The 19,693-nt window shown below is 51.2% G+C and overlaps 1 pseudogene across 1 annotated transcript; it reads right to left on the bottom strand.

Moving 5' to 3' along the window:
* Positions 1-9,828: 9,828 nt before the first annotated feature.
* On the bottom strand, positions 9,829-11,445 carry LOC308578314 (zinc finger and BTB domain-containing protein 9 pseudogene; annotated as a pseudogene). Its single transcript has one exon. The product of its transcript is annotated as a zinc finger and BTB domain-containing protein 9 pseudogene (transcript).
* Between the last annotated feature and the right edge of the window lie 8,248 nt (positions 11,446-19,693).

A 19,693-nucleotide genomic window follows, 5' to 3' on the forward strand; every position in this document is an offset into this window, starting at 1 on the left:
TGCAAGGCCTTTTCAAAGTGTAGTCCTAGTATTTTGTCTCTTTCATCCTTGGATCTGAATGTAATCAGGCAATCTCTCGGGGTCTTTCTGTCTTGCTTAATATCCTAGCCCTGCTCCACCTTTTCCGCCTGACTGTTCTCCTCTGGGTCCCTCTGCCCCCCGGGGTCTCTTCCCTCCGGGATTCCTCTGACGCCGACCCCCCGGACCCTCCTGTCTCCTTGCGCCGGGCTTTAGGACCTGGCTCCCTCTCCGGGCTGCCTATTGCGTCACTTTCCTGTGCATTTGAACTTGGCGCGCGCGCCCAACCTTCCACTTTCTGCTGACCGTTTCCTCGCTCCCCGATGGAGGTGTGGCCACTCCTGACTCGTGCCCTCCCTCCTGTTGTGAGCTGCCAGCGCTTGATCCCTGGCGCCCTTCCTCTTCCCTGCTCTCTGTTGGTGACGCTGGTCCCGATTTCCAACTGCTCCCCTCTGAGTCCCCTCTGGCCCTATCTTCCTGGGATGTCCCCCTAGGCTCCCCCCTTGCCCTGGCCACTGGTGCTCCTTTCTGTGAATCTTCTGATCTCGGGTCGTCGTCATCACTCATCTTTTCTTCTGCCTCCTCCCCCTCGCTCTCTGTTTCCTCCCTTGCCCTTGCCTTTGCTCCTGAACCCCTGACATATTCTTATTTGAAAAGCTAATAAAGAAGTATTATACAAAAAACCCCAAAAGCCTGCAGAGCACTGGCAAAACCCCCCAAAAATGTTCATACTCACATAAGAAACCATATCAGTGCCAAAGATTTCAGGCCTTCATCTGCCCAGATGCAACAAAACATGTCTCCCCCACATTGGTCTCTGCAACCACAGCAGGCGCTGTAACTCTTCAATGGTTTTTCCTCAATGACACACTCTCCCATTGTCTCTCAAGACAAGGGAGATGGATGCCTCACCAACAGGGAGGAACTGATCGATGAAGTAGAAGTACTGGGAAACTTGGGAGGAAGTGATCATGTTCTCCTGGGTTTCATGATACAGAGGCAAGGGGAAGCGGAGTGTAATTGTGTGGGAATGTTGAGGGTGGCAGGAGAGGATATATTGATTATCAATATCCTTCCTAACTTAGCAGAGTGCATTCCTCTTCTGATGCACCAGAAACCTGGTTGCAAACTCGTGTGAGTTTCTTAAGGCAATAAGCAATTCAATCTGGCTTGTCCAGATTGAAATATGTTCTACTATTCCTGCTAAGATCCCCTTTTAAATCCCTCCTAAAAGAATAAAGACACCACAGTCTTGTTCATAAGTAACAAAAAGTAAAAAAAAATATCCGTCTAGTAGCACCTTAGAGACCAACTAAGTTTGTTATTGGTATGAGCTGTTAACGACTGCAATTGGTCTTACAGGATAAAGCAAGGGATGAGATGGCTAAAAATAGCTTTATCATGTATAATGAGATAAGAATCCAATATCTCAATGTCAGAGGTTAACAGTCATCAACAGGTTTACCACACCTATCAGCCAATCACCCATTCCCACCACCCTTCTGAGTAATACCCCTCCCCACCTTCTCACTATATAGAAGGGTCTGGTGACTTCTGTTGCAGTGTAGCTGAAGAAGTGTGCATGCACACGAAAGCTCATACCAATAGCAAACTTGGCTGGTCTCTAAGGTGCTACTGGAAGGAATTTTTTTATCTTGTTTCAACTACGGCAGACCGACACGGCTACCTACCTGTAACAAAAAGTAGTTTTACTTACGAGCAGGCAAAGCACAGTGTGATCCCTGAAGGCAAGCTTAAAGCTTAAAGTTACAAATGTACAAACAGGTTTACCCCATATGGAAGATGACCTGGGGACTGCTGTGGCAGCTAGCAGTCCAGTCCAGGTGATGCAGGGAGGTCAAAAAGGAGAGAAGTAGAAGGTAGCAGCATGACTTGGCCTTTTACCAGGTCTGGAAGGGTCACATGCGAGGAAGGCTGCTCCAGGCCAGGAGGAACAGGAAGTTTCAACTGGCTGGACCAAACATTCCCTTGCATGCCCACTCTAGCAAAACAAGGAATATTGTACATGGCTGCTCCCAGTGGATTATATCCCACAAATTGGACATTGACCCTGGACTTTAAAAAAACTGAAAGAGTTACTGGGGATGTTCCCATGGTCAGAAATACTCAGAAAGAAGGGAGTCCAAAAAGGATGGGGATTTATTTAAGGTGAAATATTGAAGGCCCAAATGCAGACAATATCAACAAGAAAGAAAAGTGGGAGGCATCTAAGGAAACCGATGTGGCTGCATAAGGAGCTTACAGATGAGCTGAGAGTTAAGAAGGGAATGTGTAAGAAATGGAAGGAAGGGGAAATCACAAAGGAGGAGTAGACATGAGTAGCCAGCAGTTGCAGGGTGAAGGTCAGGTTGGCTAAAGCTCAGAATGAGCTCAGGCTTGCAAAAGAGGTTAAAAATTATAGGAAAGGTTTCTTTTACTATGTCCAAAGTAAAAGGAAGAGCAAGGAAGTGGTAGGAGAAGTCAAAATAAAAAAAATTGCAATTCAGTTGCAATTCAGCAGCTTCTCTTTCCAGTCTATTTCTGAAATTCCTTTGTAGTAAAACAGCTACTTTGAGATCTTGTATAGAATGTCCTGGGAGATTGAAGTGTTCTCCTACTGGTTTCTCTGTTTTGTGATTCTTGATGTCAGATTTATGTCCGTTTATTCTTTGGCGTAAGGTTTGGCCTGTTTGTCCAATATAGAGAGCTGAAGGACACTGTTGGCATTTGATGGCATACACAATGTTAGACGATGAGCAATTAAATAGTCCCGAGATGGTATGTGTGATGTTGTTGGGGCCAGTAATGGTGTTGTCCGGGTGTATGTGCCGGGTGTATGCAGCTGCTGAATTGCAACTCATTACCAAACTTAAAACAATGGAGACACCTGGTCTGAACAAAGACATTGGATTCTTATCTCATTATACATGATAAGCCATTTCTCACCTTCTCACCCCTTGCCTTTTCCTGTAAGACCTATTACAGTTGTTAAGAGTCGTCAACAGGCTCATCTCAGCTATCTGCCAATCTCCCATTCCCACCACCCTTCTGAGTAACACCCCTCCCCACCTTCTCACTATATAGAAGGATCTGGCAACTTCTGTTTCAGTGTATCTGAAGAAGTGTGCATGCACACGAAAGCTCATACCAAGAACTAACTTAGTTTGTCTTTAAGGTGCTACTGGAAGGAATTTTTTTATTTTGACTATGGCAGACCAACACGGCTACCTATCTGTAACTGGTAGGAGAAGAAGGGGGTATGCTATTGGGTGACCAAGAGAAGGCAGAACTGTTCAACACCTATTGTCTTCATCCAAAAGGAAAGTGATGCCCAACCTGGTGATAATCAAATAAATGATGTAAGGAGGGAACTGCAGCCCAAGTTAGAAAATGAGGTAACAAGAAATGAATTCAGATCTCCAGGGCCTGATGGGCTGCATCCAAGGCTACTAAAGGAGCTTGAGGATGTACCGTATGTTTCGCACCATAGGACGCACCGGACAATAGGACGCACTTTGTTTTAGAGGGGGGAGAACAAGGGAAAAAAATTCTCCCCCTCTCTGCCCAGTGCCCCTTCAGTGAAGCGGCAGGAGGCGCTGCACAGAGAGGGGGAGAACTTTCCCCCTCTTGTTTTCCTGCTCTAAAACAAGGTGCCGTTTAAGGTGCGTTCAGGCGGCTACCTTGGAAGCCTGGAGAGCGAGAGGGGTCGGTGTGCACTGACCCCTCTCGCTCTCCGGGCTTCAGGTTCCTTTCGACCTGCTCTTTGGGGCTGGGGGGGGGAAGCCCACCACCAGCCCCAAAGAGCAGGTCAGGGAGCAGCGGAAAGGCGCAGCAGAGAGGCTTCTGCCATAGCCGCATGCCACCTCTTCAGCCGGGCGAGGGTCGCGGGGCTATGGCGTCTTCGCTCCATAGGACGCACACACATTTCCCCTTCATTTTTGAAGGGGAAAAAGTGCGTCCTATAGAGCGAAAAATACGGTAATCTCAGAGCCTTTGTCTGTGATCTTTGAGAATTCTTGGAGAACAGGTGAGGTCCCTACAGACTGGAGGCGGAAAAGGATCTAGTAGCACATCTAGGCCACCAGCCCAAGTTGATCTAATGGAAATGAGATTCTGACTAAACAACAGGGAAAACATTCTGATGGTAAGAGACAGTGGAAAGGAACTACCTTGGAAACTGTGCTTAAAACACCATCTCTGCTTAAAAGCTCTTTCATTGGCAGAGCTTGAGATCCAACAAATATGAGGGAAGTTGAAGTCTCCCACGAGTTCTGTATCCCTCCTTTTGAATGTTTGGGAATCTGCTCTAGGAAGGCGTCATCCAAGTCTTCAGTCTGGCTTGGCAATCTATAACAGACACCCACCGTGAAGCCACTGCTGTTTCTCCTACCATTTTTATCCCTATACTCTCAATCTGCTTTCCATGCTCCCGGTCATGGATTTCTTCACAAGTGTACACAGTGGTACCTCAAGTTACAGACGCTTCAGGTAACAGACTCCGCTAACCCAGAAATAGTACCTTGGGTTAAGAACTTTGCTTCAGGATGAGAACAGAAATTGTGTGGTGGCAGCAGCGGGAGGCTCCTGGTACCTCAGGTTAAGAACAGTTTCAGGATAAGAATGGAGCTCCAGAACGGATTACCGTATTTTTCACTCTATAGGACGCACTTTCCCCCTCCAAAAATGAAGGGAAGATGTGTGTGCGTCCTATGGAGCAAATGCAGGCTTTCGCTGAAGCCCGGAGAGTGAGAGGGGTTGGTGTGCACTGACCCCTCTCGCTCTCCAGGCTTCAGGAACACATCCGCAAGCCTTCGGAGCGCAGCGGGAGTTCCCGCCGGGCTCCGAAGGCTTGCAGATAGCAGCCTGCAGCCCGGGGAGCGCAGCACTGCGCTCCCCGGGCTTCGGGCAGCTATCCGCAGCACTTGCCACCGCTCCCAGACCTGTTCTGGGGGCTGGGGAAGCTCGGGCTTCCTCCGCCCCAGACCCGCGGCTAAAAACGAAGCCGCGCGCAGCCTCTCCCGGCTGGAGAGGTTGTGCGTGGCTAAAGAGGAAGCCAAGACAGCCAGCAGGATGGATCCCTCTCGCTGTCTTGGCTTCTTTGCTCTTTGGGGCTGGGGGAGGGAAATAAAAATGTTTTTCTTTATTTCCCCCCCAAAAAAAACCTAGGTGCGCCCTATGGTCCGGTGCGCCCTATAGAGCGAAAAATACGGTAAGTTCTTAACCCGAGGTACCACTGTACTACTCCCTTCCAGTTTGGTCTGTTCCTTTTAAACAGGCTGTACCCCTCAGTTTCCACGTTCCAGTCATGAGTCTCATTGTTAGGGAATCATTCTGCCAGAAACAGAGGAGGTTCCAGAAAATTCATTTACATATGGGAGTGGCACTCTAAGCATGCATGGCTCTGGCTGGTAGTGCCAATAAGAAAGAGGAACTATCAGTTTCATTTTTTGCAGACGGCAAATGTCTACCCAATGAGTGCTGCCTGTAAATTCTGCTTTGCTGGGACTGCTGATGGACGCCGTTGCTGGAAAGAGAGACTTTTAACTCAAAGCGTGCTATTATAGCTGTTTGCTTTCAGAGTCTGTGAGTGATTCATCTCTAAGAATAACTTCAGTTACTGTTCACTGTTTCCGAGGAAAAACTCTTCTAAACCATTGAAAGCATGTTACTGAGGTGCCTTCACACAATTATCTACGAGCAGAGAAAGTGTAACGAACCATTAATATTCATTCCAGCAGGTTTCAGTAATGCCTTCTGAGTGATATTTGCCACCCTGTAGTGGAAGCGCCAATTTGTCTTGCTGAACTGAAACCACGAGTCGCTCCCTCCAGCTGCTTCCTTCTTGTACAGTCATACCTCGGGTTGAAGTTGCTTCAGGTTGAGCGTTTTCAGGTTGCGCTCCGTGGCAAGCCAGAAGTAACGGAACACATTACTTCCGGGTTTTGCCGCTCATGCATGTGCAGACGCTCAAAATGACGTCACGCACATTCACAGAAGCGGCAAATCGTGACCCATGAACACGCAGACGCGGGTTGCGTTTGCTTCAGGTTGCGAATGGGGCTCCGGAACAGATCCCGTTCGCGTCCAGAGATACCACTGTAGTTTCTTGCCCTTTATCGGGTTTCTGGAGCATCGCCTCAGTTTCCTGTGCATCAATGAGGCTAGAAATCCCCAGTACCAGGAGTTCTTCTGTCTTCTGCAATATCATCTCCTTCCCCCTCAAGATCTAGTTCAAAGCTCTCCTCATCAGGTTTGCGAGACTCTGCAAATGTTCTTGTCACTGGCCTAGTCATATGGAACTCCCTGCCACTGGAGATTCAGCAGACGCCTTCTGGGCTGACTTTTAAAACGCCTCCCAAAGACTGTTCAACCAAGCCTACGCAGGCAGCTAAGAATACATGGTCTGTGGAGGTTTTTAATTTCTCTCTTTTTTCCACTCATTACAATTTTTTGTTTGGGTTTTGTGTTCTTACATTGCTGTAAACCACTTTAGGATAAAGCGGCATATAAATATTTTTATAAACCAATAAATGATTGTCAGACAATGCGACTAGAAGTGTGTTTATTTGCTCCAAGCGAGACCTGCCATGAAGACACCCCCCCCCCCCAGGATGGGCTTGCCCCTTGTGGGCCTCTGGGATATCTGACCCCCCCCCCCACGCGCCTCTGGCCATTCCACAGCTACTGACTCTTTGTCCTTTTGCTCCCCCCTTTCATTAATATACTGGGTGTTCCTCCCCGCCCCCAGCATTTGCTTCTCACTGCTTTGGTTCTGCTGCTGATGGCACTGGATGTTCTAGCAGGCAGTGAGAGAAGCAACACGCGATGCAGAAAGGTGTCTAGCTGAAACACAGAAAACCAGTTTTAGCACCAGAACTGAGTGCACCCTCATCTTATTTTATTTTAAATAAATCTTCATGCCCTGGGCAGCTTCCGCCTCCTGCAGACTTCCAAACAAACCTTTCTCCTTTTTTGACATCTATGCTGCTCCTGCTCAGAACGGGGAGGTTGAAGAAACAGCAGGGCCCTGAATTTCTCCACCCGCCATAAACCCCCCACCATGGAAGAATTAAGTCTTTCCAGGCTTTTCCTGTACTGTCCAGCCATACCTAAAGGTAAAGGGACCCCTGACCGTTAGGTCCAGTTGCGGACAACTCTGGGGTTGCGGCGCTCATCTCGCTTTATTGGCCGAAGGAGCCGGCGTGCAGCTTCCGGGTCATGTGGCCAGCAGGACTAAGCCGCTTCTGGCGAACCAGAGCAGCGCACGGAAATGCCGTTTGCCTTCCCGCCGGAGTGGTACCTATTTATCTACTTGCACTTTGATGTGCAACTGCTAGGTTGGTAGGAGCTGGGAACTCGCCCCGTTGCAGGGATTCGAACCGCCAACCTTCTGATCGGCAAGCCCTAGGCTCTGTGGTTTAAACCACAGTGCCACCCGCGTCCCACACTAGCCATACCTAGGCCGCCATAAAAAGCCAGGTGGCAGAGGGGCGACATAGGAGACCCCAAATAAACAGCAAGAAGAACTTTCTGACAGTGGAAGCGATTCCTTGGGAAGGAGGTGGGTTCTCATGGAATCGGAGAGTTGTAAGGGACTCCCAAGGGTCATCCAGGCCAACCCCCTGCAATGAAAGCCCAGGTCCCTGGGGGTGGGGTTTGCAACCAACACAAAGACCCACACTTTCACTGCCACCTCCATGGAACAATGGTGGCCAGAAGCCAGGGCTCCTTGGCACCATTCAAGGTGCTGCTTTTGACCTGCTTTTAGAATCACGGAGCTGGAAGGGACTCCAAGGGTCATCTAGTCCAACTGCCTGCAAGGCCAAAAGCCTCTCCTGGGGGGCGCCTTCCTCAACTGTGTCTGCCTTTGGATGGTGGAAGTGAGCCGCCCCAGCAAGAGAAGCCCTCCAGGGAGAGAGGCGGCCAGGGAGCAGTCAAGGGGCGACTGGTTTACCTCTAGAACCTGCCGGCGACATCTGAAAAGGCCGAATGCCGGAAGATACAGGGCAGACGTGTGCAAACCATGGGACTGGCTCCCACAAGAGACAGGGATGGCCACCAATTAGGCAAATTAACGGAGGATCGGGGCCACCCCCCCCCATGGCTCGTTTCTCCGTCTGTGGCCAGGAGCTCTGGGTCTGAAGGGTAGCTTCTCGCTGGGGAGAGGGTTGCGGCAGTCTGGCGCTCCTCTGGGGCTCCTTCCCTTTGGGGCAGGATGCTGACCCAGAGGAGCCACTGGCCTGATCCGGCTGCAGGGGTCCTCTGTGCCTCTGGCATTCCTCAAAAAGACGCCCCCTGCTGGAAGGGGCTCCTTCGTGATTGTTGCGTTATATTGCTGGGAATCTTCTCCCTGGTCTGAACCTCATTTCGTGGGAGAGGGCCCCTCCCGTGGTTTTTGTGTCCTTGTGTTTTTCACTTCTCTCTCTCTCTCTCTCTATGTAATAAATTAAGCTAAACTTTCAAAAGAAAAGGGGGAAAGACCTGTCCTGCCCCATCTCCAGGATCTCTGCTCCCTACCAATCTCCACCCCACAATTTAATAGCAAAGACAGCTTTGGGGCTGCCTGTGCAGGGAAGTTTTCAAGGTGGGACGTTTGGTTCTGCTTCCATCTCTCTTGGAAGCCGCCCAGAGTGGATGGGCCAACCCAGAATACAGAATGAAATAATAAACATAGTTAGTATTTCTATATCCAGTCTGTTTCCCCCTCTGCAGTTCTGGGAAGCTTTGGAAGTTAGCATAGTATCCCAGAGTCAGAAGGGACCATCAGAGTCACGCAGCCCAGCCCAGCCCAAGATCCTTCTTTGACCAACGTGGGACTCGAACCCAAGAATCTCGCGCTCCACTGAGTTATCCCAGCTTATGAACGGAGGGGGGGGGGGAGAAGCCACCCTAGACAAAGTCAAGGCCATTGGGTCTGGTGAACCCAGGGCTGCTGACACTGGCTGGCAGCAGCTCTGCTGGATTTTGGACCTGTGGCCTGGAGATGCTGGGGACTGAGCGCCTGCTGCCACACTACAGTCCTGCGCTTCCCCCTGAGACAGCCCCTCTCCCTCCTGTCCTTCTGCACACAGCTGTGGGGCATGTGGGGCACCTGCAGCCTGCCAGCTCTTCTGGGAAAAGGGCGCTGGAGACCCCCTGGCTGCCGGCTGCCCTCCCTGCAGCCCCAAGGGCCAGACCCCTGGGCCGGCAGCAGGAGGAACCCGAGGGGCTCCTCTGCCCACCAAGCCCTTCCCCTGCCCAGGTCCTCTCAGAAGCAGCGTCCAGAAAGGCAGGGCAGCTCATTCTTACCTGGGGAAATCATAAGAGGGCAGAACAGCGGGGAGGGTTGCCGCCAGGGGCCCCAGGGATCTGGGACAGACGCGCTTTGGGGCACAGCGAGGCCGGGGGGCACAGGGCCGTGTGCAGGCCAACAACCAAAATGGATGTGAGGGAGGAAGAGGAAGAGCAGGGCAAGGCCACAGTGGAGCCTCCATGTCCAGAGCCAGTCCACCGGAAGACCAGGGAGGGCAGCAGCCGGGGAGGCCTCTCTCAGCCCCCCGTCTCCCCCCTGGAGCCGTTGGAGGGGCTGAACGAGAGCAGCTTTCCACGTCCTCATCCAGCAGCCAGTTTGTGTGAATGGCGGGGTTTTAATGTCGATTTCAAAATTGTGCATTGAATTAGATTTTAAATGGTGTCCAGACAGAGGCAGAGAAGTGGGGGGTGCGCAGACGCCACCTGGGGGCAGCAGGGACTCCCCCCCAAGAAGGTGGGGCAGGAAGAGCAGGCCTGTACAAGGCCCCACAGCTTACATGCCTGGGAAGGGGGGACTGTCCAGGAAGGGGAGAGCCCTCTTGACGGAGCCCCCCTCCCCATCACCTGGGGCTTAACCCTTCGCTCCCTGCCTTTCACGCCAGCCTGATCCCCAAAGTGGCGGGGCTGGCGAAGGGGGGTCTTTGGGCGTGTCTATGCCATCGCCCCCCAGCACAGGGGGAGGTGCCCTGCCCACCACACGTACTCTGGCCCCCTGACCCCCAAACCCGCCTCCGTGCCCCCAAGAGGGTCCACAGGGATTCCCATCCCTCCATCCATCTCTGGGTGGGCCTCTCCCCCCTGCTTCTACTTGTAGGTCCAGCAGGCGGTGGCCCAGCCCTGCCCCTTGCAGATCTCCTTGTGCTTGAGGAAGCAGCTCTGGACGCGGAACTTGCGCCCGCAGTCCTCGCAGGCGTACAGGTTGCCGCCGTGCGTCTTCATGTGCTCGGTCAGGTGGTGCTTCAGCTTGAACTTCTTGTTGCAGACGGAGCAGCCAAAGGGGCGCAGGCTGAAGGTCAGCATGATGTGGCGGTCCCGCTTGGGCTTGACCGCAAAGCGCTTCCCGCACAGGCAGCCAAACTTCTTGCCGTCGGGCGCAGACATCAGCTTGACGGGCGCGTGAACCACCTGCCCGTGCACGGCGTGCGCCAGGATCTCGTTGCCATGGAGGTCCACGGGCTTCCACGAACTCTCGGGGAAGGCCACCGAGTCCGCCTTTGTCGAGAAGCCGCCGCCAGGGCCGCTGGACGAGGATGCCGCCGGGGCGCCAGGGAGCAGGTAGCTGACCTCGCCGCTCTCCTGGATCTCGGCCGGGCACAGCCCCGACACGGCCAGCGGCCTGCCCAGAGACTTGAAGAAGCCAGCCTCCGACAGGCACGAGCTGCTGCCGGATCCGCCCAGCACCGAGGCCGAGGCGGCCGCCTCCTCAGCGTCAAAGCGCTCCTGCTTGATGTAGAAGACCTTGGGGGCCTCGTGGGCCGAGGCAAAGGGCGGCTCCTTGACTCGGCTCTCCTCGGCCTTGGCCGGCCCGTCGGTGGAGCCGCTGCAGATCTGCGCCTGGTGCTCCTCATCCTCCTCCTCCTCGTCCTCCTCCTCGTCAGGCGGCACGCGGATCTTCAGGACCTCGCCGTCGGGGCAGGTGCGCCGCCGCCGCCCAGGAGCCTCGGCTTCAGCCTCGTCCCTGGAGCCAAAGTAGTTGCTGCTGCTGGGCGACTGGCTCTCGCTGGCGCGGCTGGACCAAGGCCGGCAGGCGCCGCCCTCCAGCTCCTTGAGGATGCCTGAGCACTGGTCCACCACCTGCCACATCTGGAGCCCGCTGGCCACCAGGAGGTGGCTGGGCAGGGCCTCCAGGAGCAGCCTGAGGCGCCCCGAGTAGATGAGCTGCAGGAGGTTCTCGAAGGCGTCCGGCTCGATGACGCCGGGCAGCACGATGCAGTTGGTGTCGTGCAGGAGCAGCTTGTCGTGGAAGTAGGGCGAGGAGGCGGCCAGGACGCTCTTGTGCGCCTGGAAGACGCGGCCCTGGACGTGGATGGCGATGTTGCAGAACTTGCCCTCCAGCCGGTGCTTGTTGAGCGACTCCAGCAGGACGGCGGCGTAGTGAGGGAACTCAATCTGCACGCTGCGCGTCTCGGGCTCCATGGCCGCTGCAAGGAGGAGGGAGAGGGTGAGGGGCCAAGGGGGGAGGAGAGGGCACAGGGGGCTCCGCAGGCCAGGCGGGAGGGAGCCCAAGGGTCATCTAGCCCAACCCCCACAAGAGGCTTGCTTTATCAACTGTATTGCAGGGGGCTGGGCTCCTTTCCAAACCTTTCTCTCTCCTCTGCTGCTGCCTTGTCTCAGAAGCCTGGGCAGCCGCCCACCAGGGATTCCTGATGATACAAGGTGTTGGGATAAAAAACCATAAAACAACATTGTGATGCCCCCCTTTGGGAACGCTGCCTTCTGTAGGTGGCCACGGGAAGCCACAAGTTTGGCCAGGAGTTCCCTGTTTGACAGAAATCATATTTCTCTTTCGGAGGCTTCTGGCTGGACAAATTTTGGAGCCTCCTTGAGTCTGTTCATTTTCTAGTGCTGATTTGTGGGTTCATTTGTCTGTTTTACAGCACTGTTGCTGATATTTCACAGTGCTCCTAATTGTGTTCTGTGATTTGGAACAATGTGATTTGTTTATTTCTGTTAAAGTAAGCTGCTTTGAGCTTTCAGTAAACAAAAAATGGCATGTAGGCACATTCAATAATTTACACAGAGAGAGGAATTGGTAGGGACCTCGAGGGTCATCTTTTAAAATATTTTACTGCAAGCCGCCCAGAGTGGCTGGGGCAACCCTGTCAGATGGGAGGCACATAAGTAATAAAATCTTGTCCAGCCCCCTAGATAACCTTCAGGGTCCCTTCTGACCCGACATTTCTACGCTCCTCAGCTGCTGCTGCTGCTGCTGCCTGGCCTCCGGTGAAGCTCCAGGATCTCTCCAGCCACTGGAGCAGGACGGGGCAGGAGGAGAGTCCAGAATAGAATAAGGGGAGGGGTCTTCTTTTGCTGTTTACTTATTGACTTGTTTTCCTCTTGTATATTATGGTGTGAAACACCCTGAGATCTGAATGTGTTTTTTTTAATTCAGGAGTGTACGCCCGACAATGGAGGCGTTCCACAACCGAGGTTCCACTGTAATAATATGAATAATAAAAGCACCCTGCCTATCAGAGACGGAGGCGCCTTTGGGGCTCTCTTGGCTTCTCTCTTCTCGCCCCATCTTTCAAGGGGAATCTCTGCCACTTCATGTGCCTATATGCTCCCCCCCTTTCTTTCCTGAGATTTCCACTATTTACTTCCAGTAGCACCTTAAAGACCAACTAAGTTAGTTCTTGGTATGAGCTTTCGTGTGCATGCACACTTCTTCAGATACACACATACTGTACATACATACACACACACACACACACACACACACACACATACATACAGTGTATCTGAAGAAGTGTGCATGCACACGAAAGCTCATACCAAGAACTAACTTAGTTGGTCTTTAAGGTGCTACTGGAAGGAATTTTTTTATTTTGACTCTGGGGTGTTAGCGGAAAAATCCGAGGGCTCCCTTGGACGAAAACAAAGACACCAACTAGGATTACTTGGAGCAAAACAGCAGCCTGTAGGCTTGGCCTTGATTGAACTGTTGCAACAGGGTGCTCCCCTCACTTGCAGGAGAGAGGAAGGACCCAGAACAATGGTGCGCAAGGCCTTATAAAGACTTTTGAAATTGCCACCCTGTAGACCAAGACCACCCCCTGGAACATCATACATACATCACAGAAGGGGTGTAACCTAAGACCACCCCTCAGATACATCACACCTACATCACAGACAAGGCAGTCCAAAATAGAATTTTTAATATTGTTTTTCTCCCTTTTTTGTTTATCTCCTGTCTGGCAGGTTCCTTGATTGGATTGCCTGGGGAGCCTGGCCAGTCTTTTGTAATGATAAATACTTAGTTCCTGGGCCAGGTCACAGGCTGACACCCTATTCAAACACAGACATACCCTTAAGACAGGATTTGTGAAGGAAAAGACAATGGGGAGGCTTTTCCGGTTTGACCTTGCAGAGAAAACATTTGCTCAGTTTAGGAACCAAAAAGGTTCCAGGCGTGTCTTCCTGTGCTGATCTATATATGTGCTTGGTTGGTACACTTATGAACATTATCATATATTTAAGAGCATAAAATTCCTATTACAGGGTTGCGGCAAATGTTATGTGCAAATGGCTTTAGATACCTCTTAGGTCCATATACCATATATTCAACCAAAAAACAGCGACAATTTGTTATTGACATAGGATGGACATATTGGCTGGACATATTCTTATGAAAATTATGGGGGGGCACATCTTTAAAGTTGTTAAATGTTACAAATATTATGCCTGAATGTATTCTTTCAACTTGACAGCTTAGGTAAGTTACCTAGCTTTAAAAAATCATAAAATCAACTCCTTTGCCATTTTCCTCTATTCCAACGCTATTTTGCCCTTGGAAAAGGGACTCCAGGAAGTGCCCAGAGGTGACAATTGCTGAGCTGATTGTTTACAGGTGATGGATGAAGTTTATTCTAGTACACCTGATTTGAAGGACATGCCAAATCCTGCCTGGCCTTCCTGGTTTGTGGATGGTAGCAGCTTTCTGGAGGGAGGCCAACGAAAAGCGGGGTACGCTGTAGTAGCCCTGGAAGGGGAAATCATTGAAGCCTCCCCACTTCCCCCTTCTTCATCCGCTCAGCTTGCACTACAGTTGGCTGAAGGCATAGACATTAATATATATACTGACTCAAAATATGCTTTTCTTACCCTGCATGCCCACAGAGCACTTTGGAAGGAGCGTGGCATGCTCACGTCAAAGGGGAGCCAGGTGCAGCACCCCCAAGCCCTTATGGATCTTTTAACTGCAGTATGGGCTCCCAGCCAAGTGGCTGTGATACATTGTTATGGACATCAAACTGGACTAAGTGATGCGGCCAGGGGCAATCGCCTAGCCGACAAAACAGCTAAACAAGCAGCTAGACAAGAGGCACCTGCTCTCTTCCTGGGATCCCTGATACCAGAGAAGATTGTGGATACTAGCCTTAGACCACCATACACCACACAGGAGCGACAAGTGGCAGAAGCTGAGAAGTTGGCAACTACTGATGAGGGATGGTATCTTACACCTGACAACTGCCTATGGGTGGCAGAGTCCCTAGCCCCCCAAGTTGTGCGTCGGTACCACGACTCCTGTCACGTGGGGCCCGATGCTCTGGCCAAAGATCTTGGGAGCAGTTACTATAGATCCAAGGTTAGCGTCTGAGGCCTGGAGGCGTTGTGTTCTCTGCCAGAAAAAGAATCCCAGAACAGGACCCTTACCTCCTTCCGGAATTCAACATCAAGGGACAGCTCCCATGGAGGACTTAATTATTGATTTCACTGAACTGCCCAGGTGTGGCTTATACCATGATCTCTTAGTGGCTGTCTGCACTTACACAGGAAGGGTGGAAGCTGGAAACTTCACACAGCCTACAGGCCTCAAAGCTCTGGGAAAGTTGAACGTATGAATAGGACTTTGAAAAACCAGCTGTCAAAACTAACCCAAGAAACGAACTAAAATTGGGTTAGCATGTTGCCTCTCGCATTGCTTCGCGTTCGAAGTATTCCCGCTAAGCATATTCATCTGAGTCCTTTTGAATTAATGTTTGCTAGGCCCCTGCCTTATGTGCAAATGATATCTCCACATTCAACTCATGATATGCATATTGAAAACTATTTGCAGTCTCTCTCGCGTGTGTTTTCTTCTCTCAACAGGTGGCAATTTGCCAGGACGCCTTGCTCCTTGGTTGAGCCCCTCCATTCGTTTTTACCGGGTGATGAGGTCTGGATACGTGATTGGGCCCAGACGCCGCTCCAGCCCTGTTGGAAAGGACCACACATCGTCTTACTTTCTACTCCCACGGCTGTTAAAGTCTCCGGCATAGCTCCTTGGATACATCATACCCGTGTAAAGAAGGCCTTCTCGGATTGGACTGTTACACCGCATCAACAAGAGCCGCTTCGACTCACCATTTCCAGACGTGCTCCAGACTGCACTCCAGCTCCTGCAACCAGCGTGGATTGAAAGGGGACATTTTCTTTCCTTTCCTTTTGCATAACTGAACTTTATTGAAGGTACCTGGGCCTGGTTTGCTTTACGCCACCCCTGCAGAGGGGGGTGTCTAGTGGGTCTTTTCTTTCAGCGTAATTACACCCCAGCCCGCTCTCTGGCACTTACCTAAGCCCCTCCCCGTGCATAAAATGGCTCAGATACGACTGTTGGTACCCGTGCTGGTATTTTTGTTGCCTTTGACCTTAGAAATGCCAATACCACTCACACTGACCAGACAACTGCTTCAATCGTGGGGGGCCCACCACACAAATAATAAGTGGGTTCAGGTTGCCGAGATGGTTGCGTTCTCTGCGAATTGGACCAATTGTGCCGTCTGCACCCTGGCCCCTGTAGATGCTCTGGGAGGAATGCCACTCCTCCCTGTGCCTTGGAATGAGTCCTTGGTCACAACTCCACTTGTTGCCTTCCAGCCTCTGGGCAACCATTCTTCTTTATGGAATCATTCTGTCCCTTTCCTGGTTCACCGGATCACTGGCTGCCTTTGTGTCAACAAATCGAATGACGCCAGTGACGCTCAGACCTATGTGGGCACTTCCCACTGTGATCGTACCTTCCCAGCCCCAACAAACATGCCTGAGTCCGAGACAGGAACTTTTTCTGGTTCCAATTTGACTGCATGCCTGGCCCGCTTGCTAACAGGCACCATATCTGCCCATGGTCAGGACGTTTACTGGGTGTGTGGCAGGAAGGCCTATCAAGGGCATCCTGATCAAATTTGCAGATGACACCAAACTGGGAGGGGTGGCTAACACCCCAGAGGACAGGATCACACTTCAAAACGACCTTGACAAATTAGAGAACTGGGCCAAAACAAACAAAATGAATTTTAACAGGGAGAAATGTAAAGTATTGCACTTGGGCAAAAGAAATGAGAAGCACAAATACAAGATGGGTGACACCTGGCTTGAGAGCAGTACATGTGAAAAGGATCTAGGAGTCTTGGTTGACCACAAACTTGACATGAGCCAACAGTGTGACGCGGCAGCTAAAAAAGCCAATGCAATTCTGGGCTGCATCAATAGGAGTATAGCATCTAGATCAAGGGAAGTAATAGTGCCACTGTATTCTGCTCTGGTCAGACCACACCTGGAGTACTGTGTCCAGTTCTGGGCACCACAATTCAAGAAGGACACTGACAAACTGGAACGTGTCCAGAGGAGGGCAACCAAAATGGTCAAAGGCCTGGAAACGATGCCTTATGAGGAACGGCTAAGGGAGCTGGGCGTGTTTAGCCTGAAGAAGAGGAGGTTAAGGGGTGATATGATAGCCATGTTCAAATATATAAAAGGATGTCACATAGAGGAGGGAGAAAGGTTGTTTTCTGCTGCTCCAGAGAAGCGGACACGGAGCAATGGATCCAAACTACAAGAAAGAAGATTCCACCTCAACATTAGGAAGAACTTCCTGACAGTAAGAGCTGTTCGACAGTGGAATTTGCTGCCAAGGAGTGTGGTGGAGTCTCCTTCTTTGGAGGTCTTTAAGCAGAGGCTTGACAACCATATGTCAGGAGTGCTCTGATGGTGTTTCCTGCTTGGCAGGGGGTTGGACTCGATGGCCCTTGTGGTCTCTTCCAACTCTTCTATGATTCTATGCCCTCCCAAGAGGATGGTACGGGGTCTGTTTTCCAGCCTACTTAATACCCCCCCATGTGGATTCCTGACCAGATTGCCTCTGCACTCCCTAGAAGGAGGCGTTTCGACTGACCTGGCAACAATTGCAGGTGGGAGTTCCCAGAATTGGGGCAAAAATCAGTGGCCTCCAGAAAGGATACTGGCCCATTATTCTCCAGCCTCATGGAATCGGGGAGAGAAAATCTCTGGGGCAAGGGGGCTGATCTAGAACTTGAACCGCGTAATCAGACTCCAGGCAGTGGTAGAGATTGTTGCTAACACAACAGCCACGGCCCTTAGGTTAATTGCCACGCAATTGGATGAGACACGCGTTTCTCTCAGTCCGCTTAGCGTTGGACTTTCTCCTGGCGCAATATGGCGGCTTTTGTGCAGCGTTAAATCTCACGGGTGGGGCCTGTTGCTTTAACATCTCTGATCATGGTGAAGCCATTCGCAATTTGGCAGCAGGACTTGAAACAGTGGCCCATATTCCTACCGAAACCTGGGAGGGATGGGACATGTCATGGCTTGACTGGTTGCCAAACCTAGGATGGGTAAAAGGCCTGTTTTTGCTGCTGCTTGGCCCACTGTTCATCTTGCTAATTTTTTGCTTTTCTGTACCTTGCCTGCTGCAATGCTTGCATACAATGACACGCAATATGATTTCACGCATGCTTCGCCCCCAGATTATAGCTCTGACCCGAGTATATCAGCCTGTGCCTTCCTGGGACGAGCCTTGGAGGCTGCCCAAAATTGAGAGGTGTGGAATGAAGGGGTAGTTAGGGTTACCCCAGAAAGCCCTAAAAACTGTTTGTGAATTCCCCCCCCCCCCAGCCAGGCCTCGGCGTACGCATTTTAAAACTGCATTTTCCTCTAAGACAAAAAGCATGAGCTAAGCAGTCCTCTCTGTAACAAAAACGCTGTAACAAACCTACAGCTGAGAACAGTAAAGCCTTTCGCTTCCCAGATCCAAGATAACCTTGTCCTGGTACATTGACTTGCAACATACTTCCGGGAACAGAGTCAGAGAACGAAAAGCAACATTTCTATGTAAGAATCTGTGAAGGGGGAGAGGGAAGGAGGGGCTTTGGAGAACAGGATAAAAACCTGATGTAAAATACTTTTTGCTGCGGCCTGTCTTTTGTGAACTGAATCACACAGGTGCCTCTGCCCCCCCCCCCATGGCAGAATAAAACACTCTTTCTCTGGATTAACCCCTTGGTGTCGTTTGGCTCCTTTTGTCTCTGCTCGGGTGCAACAATTTTTCCTACCCATGGATTAAAAAGGCTACATACCAAGGAGAGCCTAATCCCATCCCCAAACTTGCCAAGGGGCCAGACATGCAAAGGAAGTTCTGTTTTACTTTGGGTGGTGGGACTTCAGAAGTGTTTGCCTATGCTAATCTAACACCTGGGTCTTGCCCTGACATGTCTGCTTATGCTGATGTTGTACCAAGGACTTGTCTGGACATGTTTGCCAAGGTTAACCCCTCCCCTTTGAACTGTATTCTGGGATATGGTGGGAAAGTTTTAAAAAGTCGCCACCCCATCCTCGGGGTTCCAAATTCCTCTTTGACCCTGTTGCGCAATAAACTTTGGTCTACAGCTATTTGCTCCGGTTGGTGGCTGGACTCCTCCTTTATTCTGGCTCTGCCCGACCGGTTGGGGGACTGAGCAGCCTCCCACCTAGATTCTTCCGTAACAGTATGTTGTTTGTTACTATGGTGTGTATTTTTGCTTGGATGAACCCCCCAACTCACAAACAAGCCCTGACACAACCAGCATGTTTTTCTCCTCTGAAACACAGCTAAACTTTTATCTCTTCGTACATAAGAACATAATAGCCTGTTCAGGAGTCTCTGGCGAGGTGCTGTGGCAGCTTTTTGCAGGAAGGAGTTCAACAGGAGTAGCCCATCTTTCCTGGCGGGCCATTTCTGCATGTTTTGGCCTTGCTAGCAAAGCCACATCATGCAAGAGTTGGTTGCTGAGAGCCCTTGAAGCCTCCTCTGACCACAAGGGTCTTACGGTTACCTACAAGGCTTTCCTGCCTCAGCCACAGTTAAAGTCCTCCCGTTGCCACAGGCTCCTTTCCAGAAGGGCCAAACTCAAGCTCAAGCCACCTATTTCCCTTACCCCTGAAGAAGAAGAAGAAGAAGAAGAAGAAGAAGAAGAAGAAGAAGAAGAAGAAGAGGGGGAGGAAGAGGAGGAGTTTGGATTTGATATCCTGCTTTATCACTACCAGAAGGAGTCTCAAAGTGGCTAACAATCTCCTTTCCCTTCCTCCCCCACCAGAAACCCTCTGTGAGGTGAGTGGGGCTGAGAGACTTCAGAGAAGGGTGACTGGCCCAAGGTCACCCAGCAGCTGCATGTGGAGGAGCGGAGACATGAACCCGGTTCCCCAGATTACGAGTCCACTGCTCTTAACCACTACACCACACAGGCCACTGCACTGCTGCCAACGAAAGGGCAGGGAGGCTTGAGAGGGAGGAGACGCCCTGAAGTGGAGCCTGGGCACGCAGCTCACCGGAGGAAGACAGCAGAAAAAGCCAAATTCAGCAGTGGAAGAAGAAAATTTCAGAATATAAATGCAGAAATATAAACATTTA

The sequence above is a fragment of the Podarcis bocagei genome (genome assembly GCF_964188305.1).
Source record: "Podarcis bocagei genome assembly, chromosome: W".
Taxonomy (NCBI): Eukaryota; Metazoa; Chordata; class Lepidosauria; order Squamata; family Lacertidae; genus Podarcis; species Podarcis bocagei.